Source organism: Typopeltis vanoorti, chromosome 22 (genome assembly GCF_054136105.1).
Source record: "Typopeltis vanoorti isolate ZY-2024b chromosome 22, IOZ_Tvanoo_1.0, whole genome shotgun sequence".
Lineage (NCBI taxonomy): Eukaryota > Metazoa > Arthropoda > Arachnida > Uropygi > Thelyphonidae > Typopeltis > Typopeltis vanoorti.
Genome location: NC_143570.1, coordinates 100,567,634 through 100,587,783, shown reverse-complemented (window position 1 = coordinate 100,587,783; position 20,150 = coordinate 100,567,634). Strand labels below are relative to the sequence as shown.

General features: G+C 37.0%; 1 protein-coding gene across 1 annotated transcript in view; it reads left to right on the top strand.

The window, feature by feature from the left end:
* LOC150094593 (ankyrin repeat and BTB/POZ domain-containing protein 1-like) overlaps positions 1-20,150 on the top strand; it is a 307,835-nt gene that overhangs the window by 98,981 nt on the left and 188,704 nt on the right. The window lies entirely within an intron of this gene.

The following is a 20,150-nucleotide window of genomic DNA, read 5'->3' as shown; positions in this document are numbered from 1 at the left end:
ACACATGCTCTCACCTCCTCTTGGAGCATCCACCTTTCTCATGCTGTGTACCCCTGTCCACCCTGAGCCTCCCCATTTCCCTGCTCCTCTTGCACACCCATTCTCTCATTTTCTATACTCATACCACTCACTTCCTCATTCATATCCACTTCTTCAATCTCTCCTGTCTTACTCTCCTGCTCTTCCACATCACTCCCCTCTCGATCTGATTCATTCTCTCTATTCACTTCTCTACCTTCCAGCAGCAGTCTCTCTAAGCGACTCACACCATAACCACTCAAATGCAGTCCATTGCTCCCATACAGCTCACTTTGTCCCTCAAACTCATTCCAGACATTAACAAACTGTACTTCCATCTCCTCACACATTTCAGCCAGAATATCATTCATAATCCTTGCTCTCTGCCTCATTTTACCACAGTCATACCTAATCAACACACTGACTACCCTTCCCATCACACTATTCTCTTTTATCTTTCCAAGCAGCCTCCTAATATTCATTCTGACATGCTCTTTGTTCTCTCTCAAATCATTTGTACCAATTAATACTATTAACTCTTTTGCTCGCTCCCGCCTCATATCCAATGCCTCAATCACACTTTGTGCATTTTATCCTCTAGCACACCTTTAATAATGGAGTCGCCATACAACGCCATTCGCTCATCTTCTATTAACTCTTTCATGCCATCATGATTTATTTTAATAGTTTTGACCTGAATTCTCTTAATTTCATTCTGCATCCATTTCATTTCTTGCCTCATCCAATCCAATTCACTTTTCGAATCTCGCGACACATTCTCTCTATCATTAAATCTTTCTAACTCTCGACCCCCTCTTCTCACTTTCCCTCTCATTCATCCTTCTTTGTTTCTGTACTTTTGGTCCAACATACGTCCAACTTTCACTATCATTCTTCTTCTCACTTTCACTCTCATTTATCTTTCTTTGTTTCCGTACTTTCGGACTAACATGCATCCAACTTTCGCCATCATTCATTCTTTTTTTTGCTATCGTTTATTCTTTCGATTTTTTTCACTTGCGATGTCTGTGTCACGCAATTTCTAGTTTCATTCGTTCTCTCAATTTCGTTTCTTTCTGTCACTTTCATCCCTTTTAACATCCGTTTCGGTTTTCAAATCGCTCTTTTTCTTTTTTCCTGATTTTTTAACATTTTTTAGCCTCTCTTTCACACCATCCTTCTCTTTCAAAAGTGCACTCACAACACAATTGTTACTAACACTTTCTGTCATCAATTTCATATCTGCATTCATCAGTTCCTAATTTAGGTCACACTTTGCACACACCCTTCTTCTATCCACGCTAAACATCCACAAATCAGATGTAATCGAAGGAATACATAACAAATGGGATGACCTCACACTTAACAAAACAACTGAAATCTAAATTAAAATCATGGAATGCCATCAATTTATTGATGCTCCAATTAAAACAGTTTACATTCTGAACTACAAAGCTGGAAATTATGATCAATTTACGAGAATACTATTCTTTGGTCCCATAGTATCAGTTAATGAATGGGTAAAATATCAGCAATGCATGGGAATCTTTGAAAAAGTGCTTAAATGAGGCCATATCTGAATGCATCCTTAGTGTTTGAAGAATAAATAGGTTGAGAATGAAATGGATGTGCAACCTTATTAAGCAAGAGATCCACAAGAATATATGGTGGAAAGAATATCATGAGAATAAGAGTGAGAGGAGTTATGAAATATATAAAGCTCAGGCCAGAAAAGTAACCAATATTGTTAGGAAAGCTAAATTGGAGTATGAAAAGAGATTGGCCATGCAAGCTAAAGGCAATCCAAAAGAATTTTATCATTATGCTGCAAGCAAAAAAAAATAATGAATGTGGAAGAATAACTTTATTGAATGCAGATGGTACACGAGTGTCAGAAGCTAAGGAGATTGTTTTCAGTTAATGAGTGCCCACTTTGCTAAGATATATCAACCATGTGTATATAGCATGGTGCACGGTGCTACTGCATACGTTGGATGAAGAGCTAGAGGTTCATGAAAATGAGGTTGAAGAGCTCTTGCATAACCTAGATAAGAATTTGTCAATATGGAGACAGATGAAATATCATCCTTTTTGCAAAAGGAATGTACAGCTGAATTGGCTAGGCCTTTCACAGATTTGTATAACTTGAGTCTCAGCTCAGGAATGGAAGGAATGTATGGTAGTTCCATTGCGGAAGGGTGGTGCAAAAACTGATGTGTATAACTACCGACCTATCAGTATGAGGGTTGTTTGAAAAGTTTGGTAAATTTCCAATAGACGGCTACACAATTCATTCGTTCATACCAGTGTCAGCACATATCATCTTTTTCATGACCCCTGGCAAAATTTTAGCCATGTGCGACGCATAGTTCTCATTTTTCATAAAAATGGAGATAAAAGAGTTTTGTGCAGTGATAAAACACTTATTTGAAGAAGTGGATGGCAGTGCAGATCAAAGCCTAGTTATATGCAGTTCATTGGGGCTCTGCACTAGCATTAGAGACTATTTATTTTTGGTTAAATGAGTTTAAACATGGTCGTAAGTTCATCGAAGATGAAGTGCACTCCGGGCGCCTGACTGAGGTCACTACAAAGGAAATGATTGACAAAATCCATGGTATAATTTGGAAGACTGCCGAGTGAGATTGTACGCATCTCAACTGAATGGGTATATAATATCCTGCACGAAAAATTGCACATGAAAAAGCTGTATACATGATGGGTGCAGTTCAAACTGATGGTTTGAACTGCACCCATCAGTTCAAACTGATCAAAAACACATGCAAAAAGACATTTCAGTGCAGTGTTTGGCAATGTTTAATTGCAATTCACATGATTTTTTTTGCATCGATTCATGACTGTAGACGAAACTTTGATCCACCACTACACACCTGAGTCAAAACAGTGGACAATGCCCAGTGAAAGAGCACTGAAAAAAGCAAAGACTGTTTTGTCAGCTGGGAAGGTGATGGCCACTGTTTTTTGGAATTCCCAAGGAATTATCATGATAGACTATTTGGAAAAAGGTAAGACAATAACAGGAGTCTATTATGTGTCATTGTTGGACCGTTTAAAAGAAGAACTGAAGGAAAAAACAGCCAAGATTAGCTGTTTTGAAAAAAACAGCCAAAAAAGTGCACCTTCATCAAGACAATGCACTGTCCCACACATCAGCCATCACAATGGCAAAATGGCATGAATTGAGGTTCGAAATGTTGAGAAATAGTTGGTTTGGTTGATTCATAGCCTCCCTTTATGAGTTTTTTACTCCCTGGAGGTATCAGATAATAATAATAAAGACTGTCAATGACTATTTTGCACAATTTGACAAATCCAACTTTTTAGATGAGATGAAAAAATTGGAAACTCGCTGGACCAAATGTGTAGACCTCGATGGAGACTATGTTGAGAAATAAAGGTGATTTTTCCAAAAAAAAATGTGTTTAACTTATTTTTTTTACCAAAGTTTTCAAACAACCCTCATATCTGGTGTGGTAGTGAAGATTTAAGAGAATGTGGTGAGAACTTGCATACAGAAATGAATAGACAAACATGCTATACTCTGCAAGGAACAGCATGGGTTTACTAAAGGAAGGTCGTGTTTTAGCAATTTTCTCATATTTTATGAGAAAATTATCCATGGATACACTAGAATTTTCTAGTGTATCCATTTCCATTATCCACTTGTTGGATAATGGGAATGGATACACTATGATAATGTTGGATTTTTCTAAGTCATTTGATAGGATACCACACGAAAGGCTGTTGCATGAACTGGAGAATATGGGATTGGAATATAAACTCTTGATTTGAATTAGGGGATGGTTGACAGACAGATATCAAAAAGTGGTATACAGTGGGTGTAAATCTGCCAGATTTAAGGTGACCAGTGGTGTATCTCAGGGTTCAGTCCTTGGACCATTATTGTTCAATCTATACATTAATGACATCAGGCAGGATCTAACTTTAGGTGTATAATTGTTTGCCAATGATGCAAAGATAGGTAGGGCAATCAGGGATGCAATTGCAGAATGATTTAAATAGACTAGAAATTTGGAGAAACAAAAATGGCCGTCAGTTTAATGTTAAACAATCAAGAAAGGGGTAAGAGCTAGGTTTTTCTCCCAGAGAGCAGTGAGTGAGTGGAATAATTTGACCTTAGGGGTAGTAAGAGTAAAGTTATGCATTTTGTGATTAAGAGTTTTAGTGGCATATTATATTATATTAGTGGGATTTTGCTACAAGAAACTGAAGAGACAAGGGACCTTGGCATATTGGTGATAGGAATTTAAAGTTCAAAGGTCACATAGCAAAAGTTGCAAATACAACTCAGAGAATAACGATGATGTTGAAGCAAACCTTGACATGATAAATTTAGTTTAATCCTTTATCCAAGTGTGAGCAAACAAAGTTTGCGCCTGAAAGTATCTTCAGGACTGGGTCCTGAAGATACTTTCAGGCGCAAACTTTGTTTGCTCACACTTGGATAAAGGATTAAACTAAATTTATTATACTCTAACCAAGTGAAAAATAAACTTTCAACAAACCTTGACATGTAAGGATAAGGAAGTCATGTTGCCTCTTTATAAGGCTTTGATAAGACCACACCTGGATTATTATGTGCAGATTTGGTCTTCTGGGTTCCAGGAGATAAAGAAGCTGTGAAAATGGTTCAAAGAAGAGTTACAAACATTATATCCAGATTATGGGATTTAGATTATAAAGATAGATTGTATGTGGATTGCAGACTGGTTAACAGGAGAAAGAGGGTGATATCATAGAGGTCTATAAACGTTTTAATTGGTGTTATAGGATATCAACTGATGAAATTTTCCATCATATGGAAGGTGGGGATAGAACATGGGGCATCGATGGAAGTTAAGTTCGATCACAATCAAGAAAGGGGTAAGAGCTAGGTTTTTCTCCCAGAGAGCAGTGAGTCAGTGAGTGGAATAATTTGACCTTAGGGGTAGTAAGTGCATCTAGTGTGAATGAATTTATGGGAGGATATGATAGTTGGTTTGGGTGATTTATAGCCTCCCTGTATGAGTTTTTTACTACCTGGAGGTCTCAGATAATAATAATCTCTGTAGCACACAATTGGAAGAACGATGGTAGACTGTATTTAATTGGAAAAGAATTTACTTCAATTCTCATTGGGATGAGAGAAATGTTTTCATGGGCTTTTTCAATTAATGAGTTAGTTTATTTCATATGCAGGTAGCAGGATTTTTTCCCTCCTGGAAACTTGGGATTTCATCCCACATACTGGCACATCATCTGTGAAAATGCATACAATGAACAGATTAAAAATACTATTGTTGTTCATGGCATGTGTTGATGGTGGTGGCGGTAGCATAATTTTAGGTTAAGCTGGAGAAAAAGAGAGTGTAGAAGTCCTACCCATGGTGAGTCCTTGGGTCCTTTGAAGTGTCCTAACAATAGTAATAAGTGTTTAATAGAATCATCTTAATAATATCCACTCCTCATTTTCATGCTCTACATATTTATATCTCCTGATCCCGATGCTTGCTCCAACTATGTAAGTAAAATAATCATTGCTAGAATGAAGGCCTTAATCTCTTGATTTCATCCAAATCCCCATGATTGTCCAACAGTTGTGCATTGGATGTCCAAAAAAAAAAAAAACAATTCAGCCATGTCTCAAGGCCTAAGACCAATTCTACCTTTGCACTGATGAGACCTCAGTAAAGGTCATAACTGATCTGGATAGTGGCCCTTACCATAATGCATAACATTATACGTGTCTATAAGGATATATGCATTGCATTATGGGACACTAAGGCAATTGATGTGAAGTCATTAGTCTCTGTATACAAGCAGCTCAGCCATGAAGTGACTTCACTTGCAAATTTTGTTTGCTTACACTTGGATAAATGATGAAACCAAGAATATAATTTCTTGGCATCTCTAATTTATAGTATAACTGAGTGAAAAAACTTTCAACATCATGATTTGCTACACGGTGAACTAAGTTGCTTTTGTTTTCTATCTTTAGTGCTCTCCAAATTTTGATATCCACTCCAGCCTATTTGTTTATCTCTAAAGTTTGATTTTCTATAGTCTAATCTTGCATGAATACTTGTAAGTTGATTATTACTCATGTTGACGTGTAGTGCAGAAAATACACAGTTAATATAATTAACTAAATTTATTTAGCTAATTATTAAGACAATATTTTACCTTGGTCACCAAGGCATCTTCATGGACATAATGAAATAAACTAAGTACATGTACACAGGAAAGCAAACACAAACTGATTGAAAAATGTGGGTTTCTACAGTCCTAATTTGTATCCTCAATGGGTGCAGTAAGGAAATATTGCTAAATGTCTCAAAATTGGTCTCCCAATTTTTTGGTGATTTGAAACATTCTGAATTGCTCTGGATTTTGAGGATGTTGTAGTGCTGTGGTAGATTTAGAAGTAACCTTTTTGATTTATAAATCATAGTCTATTTTGATGTATAAATCAAAATCCCCCCCCCATTGGATCTGCATATCTGTATTTGTGGCATGAACTGTCACCTAGCATACCTGTAGTGCAAATAATGGACATGGTTTCTGTAATATTTAAAGGTACTTGTGGCATAGCTATAACCAACAAAATTGCACAATAACCACAGTAATTAACTTGAATGAAATTAAAGTATAGATTAAACTTTTGCCACATGCTAGAAATCAATATACTAATAAATAATATTATTAAAACTATTTTTAATGGTTATATAAAATCAGAATCTCTCAAGCTTTGGAGGAGAGATAGAGACAATCACTGCAATTCAGATCTGGCTGATGTAAAAGAGCTTTGCAACCTTCTTTGAAAAAAAGTTCATATTTAAAATTGCTTCTATGGAGAGGACAAGCTTCATCCCACCCGGTTGCTGTTTAGCGTCAGTATTATGTTGTGCCACACTAGACTTTTGACGTTTCATGTATTCAATATAATATTGATGTTCATTAATTCTTTTTTCCACAGAACGGCCTGTCTGCCCAAAATATGTCGGAATACATTAACAAGTATCTGGTAAATGCCAGCTAATGATAGAGGTGACAACAAACTTTCTCATCTGGCAACAGATGAGAAAGTTTGTTGATAGGAAAGGATCTGGGAATAAGGTGATATTTCTTCACAATTCTACGAATAAGTTCAGAGATTAAGAGATATACCAGAAATATTAAGGATTGGAACCCTGTAGCCTGTTGAAGAATCCTGAGTTGTTGGAACATAGGAGTCAATTATCTGCTGGATTTGATTAGGGTTGTAACCATTAAATTTCATTAAAGTTTTGACACTGAGAGGTTCTTGTTGCAAGCTTGAGGGAGATGAGCACACATTATGTGCTCTATTAATTAAAGACTTGATAATACCAATTTTTTGAGAGGTGTGATGAGCAGACCTTTGATGAATGTATCTGCCAGTAAAGGTAGGTTTTCAATAAACACTGATAAATTACTGGAGGCTGTGCATGTAAGAAGGATGTGCAAGAATGGTAAACTACCAGTCTTTTCTCTTTCGATGGTGAATTGAATGCATGGATGAAGACTATTAATCCATTCTAGAAAAGTGTTAAGTTTATTTTTAGAATGAGACCAAACAGCAAAAACATCATCAACATAATGAAACCAATCAGAGTGTTAGGGATGAATGGATGAGAACCGGGTATATTCCAGATGGTTCAAAAAATAGTTTGCCAGTGGTGGGAGACAGAGGGCTACTCATGGCAGTGACTTCAACCTTTCTATAGATCTTGTTTTTCCAGAGCACATAATGCGTGTTCCTCTCCCTTAAGCTTACAAGTTTGGTCGATTGGTAGAGCCTCTGCTACTAATGGCTGCAAAAAGTTAAGCAAGTTTGAGTGTGGTTAGTAATTGGAAGGGACCCAATCGTTCGATGCTATTGGCACACTCTCCCTGGAGATGTCACATAATAATAATAATAATAATTCTTAAAGTTGGAGGCTGTATTCAGTGAGGAAAACAGTGTTGGAAGGTTGTTCCAAAGAATAGAGGTAGATAGAATGAAGGAAGATAAGAAGTTTGTTTGTTTGGTATGTTTGGAGTTGAACAGTGTATGGGTGTCAGTGGCTACTCTAGCTCTTGGATACAGCTGTAGGAGCTGTACCCATGAAAGTATCTGTAGAAGGCACAGTGCAGAAACAGAGTACCTGTGGAAAGGTGATTGAAGAAAGTCTGTGAGGGAAGGATCACCTATTAAACGGATTTCCCTCTTCTGAATATCTTCAAGAATTCTTAGGAAGGTCTTGGGTGCACAAACCACAAATGTGGAAACAATATTCCAAGATTGGTTAGATTCGAGACTTATAAAGTGTTAGGAATTGAGAGGAAGAGAAGTAATGTTTTGAATGGAAGAGAGTACCATACTTTTTAGAGGCTATGTATATAATATGTTTGTGCCAGGATAAATTAGATACGATTATCAATCCAAGAAAGCTGATCTTGAAAGGAAATTGAAATATTATCAAAAGTAAGAGGGAGTGAGGTAGGATGTTTCTTTTGCAGGTAATAAAGCAGACCTGAGTTCTTATGGCATTGAACTTTACTAAGTTATTTTCACCCCATTTGAGGATGTTGAGGAGATTAGTGTTTACGTTATTGGTTATGGAAGAGCTTGAGGATTGTCTTATTCGATTATTACAGGATTTCTTGAGTGAGGAAGAGGAATGAAGAGTACTGTCATCGGCAAAGCTGTGAGTAGAATTCAAAGTTAGAGGTCATTGACATAAAGGAGAAAGGGCATGGGTGAGAATACAGAACCCTGTGTTACTCCATTGATGGAGAAATTGATGAGAGGAAGCCATCCACACAGTGATTAACTGGTGAGGAAGCTGGCAGTCCAGTCACAGAATGCAGGAGGGAGGCCATAAAATGGCAGCTTGATCAGGAGCCTCAATGCCAAACACGATGAAAGAAATTCTATAACTTTATGCTTTTGAAATATTGAGAAATAACATAGGTTTCTCCAAATCTTTCCATGCCTTCTGTCCAAAGGTGAGTGATTTTATCTTGGACATCAGTTGTATACAATGAGAACAGTGGAATCTATATTAGTGATTTCTGATTAACTGATGAGTCTCAAGGTAGATAGTGAAGAAGCTGGTTGATAATCTTCGCTATCATTTTTCAAAGTATTAAAGTGAGAGCAATGGGATGATAGATGACTTTTGTCTTCCTTTTTGTGTACAGGTTGGATGAATGCTTACTTCCATGGTGTTGGGTAGATGCCAGTTGAATATGATAGCATATATATAGATGATACAGGATGGGTGTTAATTCTGAAGCACAACTGGAAGAATACTATCTGGACTAGGAGCCTTATTAGTATCATGATTACTCAGGATTTTGTTGATGTCCTTCTGACAAAAATTTAGAGGAGGCAAACAGTGGGCAGTTTGTGTTAGTGTGGGAGGTGATTTGCTTCCAGGTTCATGCTGGAGTTGGAGGAAATAACTGATGCAAAAGAGGTCCATGTTTTCTTTGGGTGAGGTTGCCATGGTGCCATCAGGATACAAGAGATGTGGGTGCAGGGAAGGGCAGAATCCCAACAGTCTTAGCAAGTGACCAGAAGGCAAGTTTATTGCATATCTTTCTTATGAAATCTTTGGAATCATTGATCAATTTTTTTTTTGCACTTGTTTTAGGCTGTTGTGTAAGCTGAATGAGAAGCTGGAGTTTTTAATTTAAGCCATTGAACACATCCTGCATTTTTTATCATGGATTGCAGAGGAGCTTTTTTTGAGAACCACTGCTTGGTTTTTGGTCAAGGGGATTTCAGTGGAGTATAAAATGTGGAGCATAATATTCCACTAAGGATTACTTCAGTTATTAGTTCAGTGCAGATCTTTATTGTATGCTGGTACAATGGACTTGAAAAGCTGCAGAGTGTATTCCTTCAGAAACATGAGATGGCAGACTGCTGCAGAGGTCAACAGTGGAGGGGATGAATGAAGAAGAGGAGAAATTTGTTCTGTGGGTTTGGAGTTGGACTGTGAGAGGGTGTTGATTGGCTGCTGAATGCATGCAGATTGATTTGAATGAGGGCAGGGAAATTGTTGATGCCAATTCTGATGAACAGTAGCCATAGACATGTTTGTAGAAAATGAAAGCTGCAAAAACTGAACTCCTGTATGAAAGTTAGCGGGGTGTAATAGCAAGGAAGAGATTGTCATTCAATCTGAGGTATTTTTAGAAAGCTCTTAGTGGCAGAACCCCAGATGTGAGAGCAGTATTCAGTGGTCAAGCAGATTTGTATAGGATTAGGAGCTGTTTGCAGTTCAAGTAACAATTCAAACAAAAGAGACAACCTGATTTTTTTTGGGATGTAGAGGAGGTAATATTTATGATGTTTGTACCAAGAGAGAGATTTGAGGTGATAGTTATCCCAAGGAGGTATTGCCAAGGGTAAGATGGGAAGAAAAAATTTCTTTTTTTTTGTGGGAAATACTGCAGATCCATGTTTCACTAGCATTAAAGTTAACAAGGTTATCCAAACCCCATTGATGAATGTTTTGAAAATCAAAATTTAAGGTAGTAGAGGTTAGAGTTCTCTTCACGTTGTTGTGATTTGTGCTTTGCACTCTTTGTCAAACGAAAGGAGTGTAGCGTGCTGTTATTGGAAACACTGTGTACTGGATTGGCAATCAACTGGAGTATATCATTTATGTATAGAAGGAAGAGTATAGGCGAAAGAACAGTTCCTTAGTTGCATTAGTTTTATAGTTAGAAGATAAGGAACCATCCACCATCACTCTGAGTGATCTTCAAGTCAGTCCACTAGCTCTCTCTCTCTCCATGAGCTAGATAAGAAAAGGTCCAGAGTGTTGGAAGAATGATGATAATTGCCTGGTATTCTGATTGGTAGGTTATTTGTGTTATCATTACTGATGGCAAATGGTGTTTCTTGATCAGCTTGATCTGTGAAGGGGGAGGATTTGTATTATGGATGGTATAGTTCCCCATGGGAGAACAATCTCACAATTTGGGTAATTAGTTTGTATATAATTAATATTTAGTGACAAATAGTCAAAAAAGAACAGTATGATTATCAGTTAGGGAGTCATAAGGGCAGTAAACGAATTCTGTAAAGTGAGGCAAGGAAATCTTGAGCTACAGCAGATTGAAAAGTGGGGATTCCAGGTTGGATAATGCCTTTAGCACGGGATATCAGATTTTACAAATGCACATATTCCTCTCTTTAAAGTTGCAGTATCATGTAGGATTTAGTTGGAACAGTTGAAGTGGGCTGTGGTTTGTGGAGGATGCTAATTGGGATTCTGTTAGGAAAAGAATATTAGGTTTTGATGTCTTGGTTTTGGTGTATATCACTGATGTTTCTTTCTTTTAAGGTTACACGGTGATCAGCATTCATATTTCCGAATTTAGGTACACTAAACACGTGTTGAAATGATTATTTTACTTATTATTAATAAAATAACAATTTCACGTTTTGACCCCTGTATTGAGGTCATCATCATCAGGATACATGTGTATAGGGAACCAAGCTACATGCTCCTGCACTCTACTGGTAAATTAAATCTATGCTGTTAATTAATCTTTTTCTTAGCCTGACCTCTAGCGATAATTAAATAAAATAAAATAAAAGTTGAGAAAAATAAATAAAGTACAATAAACTCTGTTCAAGTCCTCATGTACTAAGAATCTTCTAGATTTGTACAATTCAGATTGTTATACTATGATTTTCTTCAGGCCTTGTACAGTTCAAGTTGCTGTGGAATGTTATGGAGGGAAAAAAAAAAAAACACTTCACCAAGTCTTCTTGTAGGGGGATTTTTTTTTGGCTTGTTCTGGTTGATATGATTCTTCTGGATTTGTACAGTTCAGATTGTTATACTATCTTGTACAGTTCAAGTTGCTATGGAATGTTGAGAAAAAAAAACACAACACTTCACCAAGCCTTCTTGCATTGGGATTTTTCTTTCGCTTGTTCTGGTTGCTATAAAGGTTGCAGATGGGTCCTACACATTCTTGGAATAGTTAGGCCATTATTTTTGTTCAGATTTGGGTTATGTTTGAGCATTTCATTTGCTTCTTTGAATTTCCTCTCGAACCAGGTTTTGGTGCAGTGTAGGGACTTGGTATTTTTCCAATCAATTCTGTGGTATGTTTGGAGTGCATGGTCAGAAAGGCCAGTTTTTCCAAAATGGAGGTATTTAATGTGTCGTTTGTGTTCATCCTTCCTAATTGGGATGGTTCACCCTGTTTCACCTATGTATGGTAGGTTACATGTGCATTGTATTTTGTATACCCCTGGGTGGGCTAGGTGTGGAAGAGGATCTTTGGAAGAACTGAGTAGGTGTCTTAATTTTGTTGGGGGTTTAAAGGTGGTTTTGAGGTTGTATTTGTGTAGTGTTCTATTTTTTCGGAAATACCTCTAACATAAGGTATGGCAATGGTATTCTTGAAATCTGTTTTGTTTTTACTGGTATCTCTGTGGAGGATCTTGTGAATTGTTTTTTTACTGTATCCATTTTTTATAAATGTATGGTTGATGACCTCATATTCTTGGTTAAGAGCTTGTTCATTTGAACAGATAGTTTGAGCTCTGTGTTTAAGGGTGCTTATGACCCCTAGTTTTTGTGTTGGGTGGTGATAAGAATTTTTGTATATGTACTGGCCTGTGTGTGTAGGTTTGCGGTAGACTAAGAAGGAGAGACAGCCTGAGGGAAGACATGTGACGAACGTGTCTAGGAATGGAAGATAGTTGTTTTTTTTCTATTTTAATGGTGAATTGGATATGTTTGTATTGTTTGTTCAGGTGACTAAGTAATGTATTTAGTGTTTTGTGGCCATGGGGCCAAATGGCAAAAATATTGTCGATGTATCTGAGCCATATTTTGGGCTTTAGGCATGCTGACTCTAGAGCTCATTGCTCAAAGTCTTCCATATAAAAGTTAGTAATTGGGGGGGGGAGTGGTGAGCCTATGGATGTACCCTCTTTTTGAAGGTAAAAATTGTTTTGCCACACGAAATATCCGGAGCAGAGTATGTGAGCAAAGAGGGCCGTGATGTCGTGTGGAAATGTGTTCTCTAGGAGTAAGATAGTATCATTGATTGGGACATTGGTGAAAAGGGAAGTTATGTCAAAGCTGACTAATAAATCTTGGTCATTGAGGGTAATGTTTTTAATTTTGTTTATGAAATGTGTATTTTTTATGTAGGAAGGGGACTGACCTACTAATTCCTTGAGTGTGGCCTCTAATCTTTTGGCTAAGTGGTAATTTGGGCTATCGATTCCTTCAACAATCGGACTTAGTGGTGTGTCTGATTTGTGTATTTTTGGCAGGCCATAAATTCTGAGTGCATGCGGGCATAATGTGGTATTAGTTTTTTTGTTGTTTTTTCCGGCCATGTGTTAACTGATTTAATTAATTTATTCAGTTGTTTTCTTTTTGATATGTTTCGTGAGGTTGTAGTTTATCATTTGGTAGGTGTTGTGGTCCAATACAAACTGATGTTTGTGCTGATGCTTTGAATGTTGGTGAAATGGATGTGGAAGTGTTTATTGGACAAAAGTTTGGTTATTTTCGGAGGGGATGGGGGGGGGGATTGGCATGTTTTTAATTTTTCCAATTTTTGTGTTATTTTTCATATTTTTAGATTGTTTTTGTTATTATTTATAGAAGATTTTTTTATATATATTCACAGTTAAATGCTAGTATTTGTACTAGCATTTACCTCGCACACAGGGAGTGCCCAGACTCCAGTTCAAGTGTGACCTTGGACAGACATCTGATCAAGAAGCCTTCAACACGTGTTACCATTGGATTCCTTTCTATGCACCATCTGGCAGTGAATCTACAGAAAACTATTTTACTGCGGTATTCTCAAATGGAACAGAAACTGGCTCCTGAGTTGAATAATGAGAACAGTGTGTTGGGAATGCCTAACTAGGCCATCACTCACACTGCATGTGAGAAGAAAGGGAGGAGGAGAGAAACTGGAGGTCCTACTCTGGGGATGAAACATGGCAGTAGCTACTTCACATCTCCAGAAAGCAGGGTGGTGTTTCACCAGACAATGAAAGATATCTACCACCTAGAGGTCTAGTTGGCATTTCTTCATAACTAGCGAAGATATGCTTTTAAAGTGGCAATACTTGTCATCAGAACCCCTCCCTTTTTTTTTTTTGAAACATACCATACCAGGGGTCAGGGAACTTTTTTACCTATTACCCCAAAATATATTTATTTACGGTGACATTACCCCCTTGATTTGAAACGGAGAAAATCATAGATTATGTAAATTCAAAAGGTTTATTGAATCTATTTATATGGAGAATACAATTATAAATATAAAAAGTATAAAATAAATGCGATAAAATAAATGAATATCCTCATTATGAAACAAAAGGACTTTGAAAACTCTTTCACTTCAGGTTTTGGAGAAATAATGATGTTTCATTTTTGATACAATAACATCAAAATTGGGGCATTTTGATATCAGAGCAATCTGGATACTGTCTCTGGGGACCAATCGATTTCTCTGCTTTGTTTTCATTCATTGGAGTGGAAAATCCTTGTTCAGAAAGGTAGGTTGTTGCAAAACGCAGCAACTTTTTGACTGCCTCCTCATGTGCAATTTTGAAGGCCTTTGCAGCTATTGACATCCCAAAATGTGATCTCAGATCTGCTTTGTTTTCAAATTCAATACGTGCTTCACTATTGGATCGAAGTTCAAGAAGTGCCTCTGCCAACCCTTGAGGCTCTTCTGGTACATCAGCAATTTCGCATTTAAAGGGATCTACAACCTAACTGACAGTATGTGAATCAAGATCTGGAAACTAATCAGAGAACCGCTCTTTGAGTTTGGTAAGATGCCTTATAACTGTATCCTTGATGTCGTCAAAAGTAATATTTTCACAATCTCCCAAAAACAAAGCTAACTTTGAAAAGGCAGCTCTCTTGTTTTGTTCTGCTTTCTGTCTCCAATATAAAAGCTTTGATCCAAACGCTGAAGTCTTTTCTCTGGCTGAAATTATATTGATGTTTTTTCCTTGCAATTCTTTGTTCAATGCATTCACATACTCAAAAATATCAGCTAAATATGCGAGATGTGCAACCCATGAGGAGTTTCTAAACTTATCTGCGAGAACATGCTTTTGATCAATCATAAAAATTTCAAGTTCAGTTTTGAGAGCCCATACTCGGTTCAGAACATTTCCACGTGAGAGCCAACTGACTTCTGTAAGATAAAGTAGGTCTGTATATTCAGCTTCACCATCTTTACATAATTCACGAAATAGTCGCATGTTTAATGCATGTCCTTTGGCAACCTTAATAACATCATGCATGATGGCTTCCAGTGCAGGTTCCAAATGTTTCACAAGCAGTGCCTGGCGATGGATCATACAGTGGTTAACTTAAATTTTTGGATTATTCTCTCTTGCCAAAGCTGAAAAACCACTTACATGACCCAACATGGCTGGAGCTCCATCAGCAGACACAGCAACGCAGTCTGCCCACTTTAAATTAACGTTATTAAAGTATTCATTAACTTTATTGAAGACATCAATTCCACGAGATCACAACTCGAGAGGAGAACAAAACAATTCCTCTCTTCAAATCCTCTTCAGTTCTCTCCTTTGTAGCAAACATACACCATCAGCTGCAAATTATTACTGACATCTGTAAACTCATCAAGCTGAATAACAAAGCATTTACTCTCTTTTATTGAAGAAATAACTTGTTCCCTCACATTTTCTGCTAAAATAGAAATTCTTTCTTTCACAACTTTTGCAGACAAGGGCACTGAATTTAGTTTCATGGCTTCTTTCTGACCACACATAATCTCTGCCATTTTCAAAGCTGCTGGTTTAACCAGTTCCTCACCAATAGTATATGGTTTCTTGTTTCTTGCAATCAACCAGGTCACTTCAAAGCTAGCCTTTGATGCTGAACGTTGATCGAATGTACCTCTCAAGTTGCTGTCCAGTCTTTGTCTTTTGATAGACATTTCCAAATTTACAAAGTATTCCTGTGGTTTGGAAGACAAATGTGGGTGCAAATTATCCAAGTGTTTCTTTAATTGACTCTTTTTGAAAGATTCTGCAGTCAGTACTTTCAAACAGACAACACACTGTAGTTTCATTATTCCTTTGGCTTCTATTTGTGTAAACCCATAATTGAGGAACTCTTCCTGGTATATTCTTTTTCTAGTTGATGTCATCTGAAGGGTAAAAAAGACAGTGATCGAATTTAAGTTTTTTAAAGTTCATTTAAATTTACAATAATTTAATTGGTAAACGTGGCACTAAGACATGTCGTCAAGATGAAGGCAGTATTTAATTATTTTATTGACCATTGAAAATTAATCAAGCAAGGAGAAAATATATTAATCAAATTATCGAACTAACATAAAACTAAAATGTGGTTATTAAATGAAAATCTTACAGTTAAAATAGAACTATTGAAATAAATTAAATGAAATAACTACTTAAATCGACTTAAACAAAGCAAAAGCATGTGTCAAAAAATAAGGTTAAGGCGGGTAATAGACAACTGACGAATAATATCTGTTTAGCCACTTGACAACGCCTTAGCAACCAAATTGTTCGGAGTTCAACATGGCGGGACGTTTCCTAAACACGTATATTACATTGGCCACATGCAGTGTTGCCAGAAGAAAAATGTCTGTCGTAACAAGGAACGCGCTTTTTATATAATTTTATTTATGTCTATTGAGTCCTCGTTACCCCCAAGAATTTCATTTTTACCCCACTTGGGGTAATTTACCCCAGTTCGCTAACCCCTGCTTTATGGCTACAATAGTACAAAATAGGATAAAGATAGCTTATTTGTCGTGAAAAAAAAAATAATAGAAATCATCCCAAAATATGATAAATTCAATGCCTCTTTTCCGAAGTCTGATTATTACTGTTTTTGCTTTCATGATCTCATGATTTGGTTGGGTAAGGTAACCAGATCCTCATTTGGGACTTTCATACTTTGAAACGCCTAAATGCAGAATACTTATCTCCTGTTTAAACAGCATTTGATCTGTCTGGTCCTTTGCTAAAGTTATATGGAGCAATTTCTTTCCTTATACATCTCCCACATCCATATGATATCATGTTAACATCAAAAATAAGACTGACTGCTTGACATCAATCTTCTCCATACGTGGTATTAACAAAAAAAAAGACGTTGTGTTATTGTAATGAATAGTTAATGGTGTGTTTAGTCTGCTGATTCAACAGCTGACTTCTTCACGACATGGAGACTCACCAGATAATTATTATTGATCAACTATATGCATTCTTGCCACTCTTGATATACAGTAGATCTTCAGCCACCACCAACTACCTTTTGGATAAATGCCATGGAAAGGTTTGGGGAAATTTGTGTTAGCCTTCTTAGTTTCAGGACATCCAATCAACTTTGCCATATGTACCTACTTACCAAATTATGATTTTATGTTTTTGCACACACTTTTCAGTTGGGTAACTGGTTTCCTCTCTTCAGATTTCTCTACCAGTGCCAAGGCATTTCTGATTTCATCCATTGCTCGCTCTTCGTCTACATAAACTTCTTTCACTAACCACAAGTTCTCTCCATAATTTTGCTAATAATGGTAAATTCCATTCTTCTTTATTTGACCAGCCTTGAAGTAGGATCTGCTGGGATCATTGCCTTGGACCTTCAGTGCTACCAAAATACAGCTTTGCCTTATTTCTTCTAAGAAACCCATTCACCCTCTCCCTATCTGTGGCAATTCTCAAATCTACTGGCAAGATCAAATTTCTTTTTGTGGACTGACTTTTACCTCTGGTCTTTCAATTTATAGCTTATCTGTCACATTTATAGCCTTTCTTCATATTCCAAAAAACTTAGTGTTCTTTTTCACTCAAGATACCATTTTTCATCTGTACAACTGCAAATGCTGTATAAATCCTAAATCTGCCTAACTGTATAATACCATTCCTATATTTGGGATGGTGCACCAAAATTTCCATTGACATTATCCAGAAGAAGGCAGATTAGATGATGGATGATGCTCCTACCTCACAGAATCACTCCAGTCACTTTCTGATAGACTTTTTGTTTCTGCCTTAAGCCTTTTCTATAGAACATTGTTCTATTAAACAGACTGTTAAACACTTCACCTTTACCAAGTCAACTTCTCTTTCAGTTTCCATAATAGCTGTTTTCTTATGAGTAGCCTTTACACTATTTTTTCAAAAAACTACAATCTCAAAGTGTTCAAGAAACGCATTTCTTGAACACTTTCTGTTCAACAAATGCATTTCTTGAACAGAAACGTCTGTTCAAGAAACAATGCCACTAATCTATAGTTTTTGCAACATGATATAAGTGGGGTTAATATATATATATAAATAAATAAACAGAGAGTACCCAAACATGGAACTTGAGCCACTTCATACTTCCAGTAAGTTAATCCTGGGCAGGTAATTTCATCTGCATTGTCTGCCATTTGCACATATCACCTTCAGTGGAAAAACAAGTATAAATATTCCTCACTTCCCAGAAGATTTAAAACAAGTTATTGCCAAAAGCATGTTTGTTCCTGACTCTACCATGGGGAGGAAGCTCTGAATTTCATTATGCATTCTTAGCCCCCCCCCTCTTCCCTTGATAAAAATGCTATTTGTGAATTGAACTGTCAAATACTTGTATTGTGTTACTATCATAGCTAAACCAGTAATTAAATAAATTATAAAAATCCTACTTTGCGAACCAAATGCAATTCCCTTCACTGAAAATACTAGGTAATAAAAATCATCTACCATTTAGTATCAGGAACAAGAGGGAGGAGTTTTTGGCATTGGTTAGTGCAACCTTGCCAAAAGCTATAGGGACATTCTTTCCCTGTAACAGCAGTTACAGGGAAAGAATGTGAAGGGCCTAGTATTTTCAGAGAAGATAGGATGGAGGAAGGGTTCTGCTGATGATAGCAGATGAATTGCAGCCAAAAATAATAGGAGATAGGTGGGAGGGTGCCTGTTCATTTTGAAGCAGTTTGGTGTGAGATAAAGGCCAGTAAGACAAAATATACAGCTCATTGTTGCTACAGGCTAGGGAGTTCCACAGATGATTTGAAAGGCATTCATCACCAAATTAGTACAATGCATACAGATCGAGTGATTATTATGGAGGACTTCAACTATGGAGATATAGACTGGAAGGAAGAAAAATCACATGGTAGGAAGGAAACAGAATTTATACACCTACTAAGAGATAACTACATAAGGCAGCATGTGATGGGACTAGTGGTGGGAGAGTATTGGACCTGGTCATAGAATCAGAAGAGCTATCCATAACCAAGGTGACAACATTGCCTCCGATTGCTGAAAGTGATCATGCAGTCGTGACATGGGAGATTGTAAAACATGAGGAATATTCTGTCAAGAAGGAATATGTGGAACTATAAGGCAGGTGATTATTGACAAGCTCAGGAAGAATTGTAAATCCTTGCCATGGCATAAAACACTGCAGGGTAAGGATGTTACTAGTGCATGGGATATAGTTACGAGCCATCTATAGGATGCAATATTAAATTGTATACTTTAAGTAAGGAGGATTAATCAGATAGGTGTTAGATGGATCAGTAATATCATTAAACACGAACTGCAGAAGAAGAAAATGCTGTAGAGGGTATATAAAAAGAAAGATGACCAGAAAATTCATGAACAGTACAAGTCTCAGGCAAGAAACGTGACCAGCATGGCAAGGAAGGCAAAATCAGATCATGAGAAGAATCTAGCCAAGCAGTCCAAAGGAAATCCCAAAGAGTTCCTTCGTTATGTGGCAAGTAAGAGAAAGAATGACTATGAAAGATTCACTTTGCTGTGTGATGGTCACAAGAGACAGAAGGAGATAAAATAGTTGAGTTACTGAGTGACCACTTTGCAAGGGTATATCATTCTAGTGAGGTTGCTACTTTAATATATGACAGACACTAATGTTGGAATAAAGGTGGATGAATTGGAGGTTTTTAGGATATTGCAGAATTTCAGTGTAAATACAGCTATGGAATTAGACGGTATATCAGCTAGGATTTTGGATTTTGTGAGCATGTGTGAGGGAATAGCAAAGCCCCTGACTAGGCTCTTTAAT